The sequence below is a fragment of the Simochromis diagramma genome, unplaced genomic scaffold, assembly GCF_900408965.1.
Source record: "Simochromis diagramma unplaced genomic scaffold, fSimDia1.1 OVJJ01000297.1, whole genome shotgun sequence".
In the NCBI taxonomy this organism is placed as follows: domain Eukaryota; kingdom Metazoa; phylum Chordata; class Actinopteri; order Cichliformes; family Cichlidae; genus Simochromis; species Simochromis diagramma.
The window spans coordinates 248,016-252,468 of NW_024386796.1; positions in this window are offsets into that span (position 1 = coordinate 248,016).

The window sequence follows — 4,453 nt, forward strand, 5'->3', positions numbered from 1 at the left end:
TCACTCTGAGCCTGCAGACGTCCTCACATCACCGTGGCTTCAGCCAACTCCAACTCTGTCTCTTTGTCTTTTTGTTAGTGCTGTCAGTGTTAATCTCGTTAAAATGACGTTAACGCCAAAACCACATTAACGCAACAAATCGCCGTCAGCGAGTTAGCTCTGTTCGCCCCGTGCGTGGGGCTGCGTGGCGTTAATGTGTTAGCGCAGTTAGCTCATTAATGCAGCCCCACGCACGGGGCGGTCCGTAAATCCGAGATTAACGCTGACAGCACTACTTTTCGTCTCTTTGTCCCTTTGTCTTTTTGTGTCTTTGTCTTTTTGTGTCTTTATGCATATGTGTCTTTATCGCTTTGTCTTTTTGTCGTTTTGTCTTTTTGTCTCTTTGTCCCTTTATGTATTTCTCTCTTTTTCTTATTGTCTCTTTGTCTTTTTGTTAGTGCTGTCAGTGTTAATCTCGTTAAAATGACGTTAACGGCATAACCGCATTAACGCAACAAATCGCCGTCAGCGAGTTTCTCTGTTCGCCCCGTGCGTGGGGCTGCGTGGCGTCAATGTGTTAGTGCAGTTAGCTCGTTAATGCAGCCCCACGCACGGGGCGGTCCGTAAATCCGAGATTAATGCTGACAGCACTACTTTTTGTCTCTTTGTCCCTTTGTCTTTTCGTCTTTTTGTGTCTTTGTCTTTTTGTGTCTTTATGCATATGTGTCTTTATCGCTTTGTCTTTTTGTCTTTTTGTCTTTTTGTCTTTTTGTCTTTTTGTCTCTTTGTCTCTTTGTCCCTTTGTCTTTTCGTCTCTTTGTCCCTTTGTCCCTTTGTCTTTTTGTCTCTTTGTCTCTTTGTCCCCTTGTCTTTTCATCTCTTTGTCTTTTTGTGTCTTTATCGCTTTGTCTTTTTGTCGTTTTGTCTTTTTGTCTTTTCGTCTCTTTGTCCTTTTGTCTTTCGTCTCTTTGTCTTTTTGTGTCTTTGTCTTTTTGTGTCTTTATGCATATGTGTCGTTATCGCTTTGTCTTTTTGTCGTTTTGTCTTTTTGTGTCTGTGTACCTTTTTGTCTTTGTCTTTTTGTGTCTTTGTCTTTTTGTCTTTATGCATATGTGTCTTTATCGCTTTGTCTTTTTGTCGTTTTGTCTTTTTGTGTCTTTGTCTTTTTGTGTCTTTATGCATATGTGTCTTTATCGCTTTGTCTTTTTGTCTCTTTGTCTTTTTGTCTCTTTCCATTTTTGTGTCTTTTTTTGTCTTTGTCTTTTTGTGTCTTTATGCATATGTGTCTTTATCGCTTTGTCTTTTTGTCGTTTTGTCTTTTTGTGACTTTGTCTTTTTGTGTCTTTGTCTTTTTGGCGTTTTGTCTTTTTGTCTCTTTGTCTTTTTGTGTCTTTGTCTTTTTGTCGTTTTGTCTTTTTGTGTCTTTATGCATATGTGTCTTTATCGCTTTGTCTTTTTGTCGTTTTGTCTTTTTGTCTCTATGTCCCTTTGCGTCTTTGTCTTTTTGTCTCTTTGTGTCTCTGTCTCATGTCAGCTCCTCCCTTTTACACATCCTTGCTGTTACATTACGTCCCTCAGACTTTGCAGTGAAGTGTTTATTAAAGTCATGATTCTGTGACCTTTCCAACAAAACGAAATGCACAAAAATGTGTTTACCGTGTAAAACAATATCACAGTTACTTACAAATTCCAAGAAATGAATAGCAGTCACTCAAACTGATATACTTTACGGATTTCAGAGCAGCAGACATGTGCAGGCGTGTTTCTGCTCAGTCTTTAAAAATCCATCACAGCTGCTGGTTACAAATGTGTCTTTGGTGGTTTGGCATCCAAAGAACAAAACATGGACAGGTTCTCATCTGAGCACTCGATACAACTTGCCTCGTTCACCCACTCACACGTTTTCTATGCTTTTCAGCTAACACACGCATCGGAGAGCAACCTGATGTAACATCTTAGCCAAGACATGGTGACTGGAGCAGACAGGGATCGAACCACCAACCTTCTGATCTGCAGATGACCTGCTCTGCCTTTACACTACCAAGATGTCCTGATGATGCGTCATGATCTCCCATCACACTTTCAAATCATAGCTGAAGTGTGACCTTTGTAGGGATGGGTATCGTTTAGGTTTTATCCGATACCGGTGCCAAACCGGTACTTTTGAAACGGTGCCGGTGCTTAAACGGTGCTCAAACGGTGCTTAAAGAATGGAGAACACAAAATTGGTCCAAAAACCTCCCATGTTGAGCTGTTTTTTTGTAAAAAGATAACAATGTCAGCCTTTTCTGCAGCTATGGGGCATATATGGTATCACTCTTGGCTGGAAGCAGTGCTTAAACAATGGAAAAAACACAAACTTTGTCCAAAAACCTCTCATGTTTAACTGTTTTCCACTTTTTCTTTGGTCATTTTAGCCTTTTTGGCCAGGGTGAAGGGAGTATCTGCCATCAAACAAGAAGACAGCCGCATGTAGCTACGATGGTGTTTGCTAGGTCACCTTACATGCATTAATGTAATAACGTGGTTAGCCTACTCAACGTAAATTACACACGAACAACATTAAGCTACTCACGCAGAGAAGAACGGCTGCTGCTGCATCATCATCCTCATCATTTCTGCTACACTGGCAGGGCTAGGGGCCAGGACTCTCCTCTTCGGGTTTTTGGGGGATGTTGCTCCGGGTCCGATAACAGGCACCACACCTGCAGTAGATGTGCACGGTGTGAGGTCTTGCAGCAAGCTATCAAATACGGCGCATTTCTCGGCTTTTAAAAAAAACTCTATGCGTCGCCAGGTGTTTCATCGGATTTGAGGTGTTACCTCCTTTGACAGTATCACAGTATCAGCTTAAAGCACTTGTTGCAGGCTGCTGAGTTTGCATCTTTTGCTGTGAAGTACAGCCAGACTTTTGACCGCTTCGCCTTGGGCATTTTTAATCTGTAGCTCTGCTCTAAAAGAACGTACGTACCTCGACCCACCTACTATCCTCGGAAACGTAAAATGATTGGCTAGAATCTAAAGTGTATCACAGCTCAGGAAAAAAAAGCACCGAAATGTGCGCTGCTTTTCGGTCTGGTTACTACCGTTTATGTCAGAACCGGTGCCATCATGGCACCGGACACCGGTACCCATCCCTAGACCTTTGACCTTCGGTCTTGTGTTGTTTAGCTTCTGCTGTGATTGGTGCAGTTTAACTCTTTTGACACAAAGCCACAGCTTCTCCACAAAGGTCAAAGGTAATAAAGGTCATTTGACCCATCACTGCTGGGGTGGCTGTTCCAGTCTAGTTCTTCTGATCAGGTGTGTTGGTATCAGAGATGGGTGTGACTTCCTGTCCCCAGGTGATCAGTGTTCAATTAGTTTCATATGAGTAAATGTATAAATAAATAACAGACATTCAGAAACTCTGTGCTGATGATGTCACAGAGGCGTGGCTCTGATTCTGAGCACAGACCAGTTTCACTAAATGGTGGTTATTAGGTATTAAATAGAGTTTCAGGTCTTTCTGTGTGCGAACATTTGTGAATCTCTGTGAGTTTATTTTAGATGCAAACTTCCTGTTCCCACAACGATCAGCTGATCAGAGCTCAGCTGACACCTTCATGATGAGTTTCTGCTCTCAGGTCCAACTGAATAAACCACAAAGGTCGAAGACTACACTCCCATCAGAGTCACAAACGCGCAGGAAGTGGGGTCACTACCCTATGATAGCCATTGTTTATATACAGTCTATGGTTTACATCAGTGAGTCAAAGCCTCCCCTGGTGGCCGTTGAAGGCACTGCAGGAAGGGCTGTTGGTATGTGTAACATATTCTTTTTCCTTCTTTGACTAGTCGTTGATCCTCAGCTTGTTGCGTCTCGTTGTTAGCTTGAAACTTAATTTGGAGGTAAAGCTGTGAATGAAAGGAAACACTTTTTCCCGCTCGCACGACGATCAGCGGCACGTCTGAATGTTTGGGTTAGTTTTGTTTAGAAATGGGCAGGTTTGAAACGTTTACCTAACAGGCCGACGGCTGTGTCTGTGGTCAGTGTCTGTGGTCAGTGTCTGTGGTCAGTGCCTCTGGTCAGTGTCTGTGGTCAGTGTCTGTGGTCAGTGTCTGTGGTCAGTGTCTGTGGTCAGTGTCTGTGATCAGTGTCTGTGGTCAGTGTCTGTGGTCAGTGTCTGTGGTCAGTACCTGTGGTCAGTGTCTGTGGTCAGTGTCTGTGGTCAGTGTCTGTGGTCAGTGTCTGTAATCAGTGTCTGTGGTCAGTGTCTGTGATCAGTGCCTGTGGTCAGTGCCTGTGATCAGTGTCTGTGGTCAGTGTCTGTGGTCAGTGCCTTTGGTCAGTGTCTGTGATCAGTGTCTGTGATCAGTGTCTGTAGTCAGTGTCTGTGGTCAGTGCCTTTGGTCAGTGTCTGTGATCAGTGTCTGTGATCAGTGTCTGTGATCAGTGTCTGTGATCAGTGTCTGTGGTCAGTGTCTGTGATCA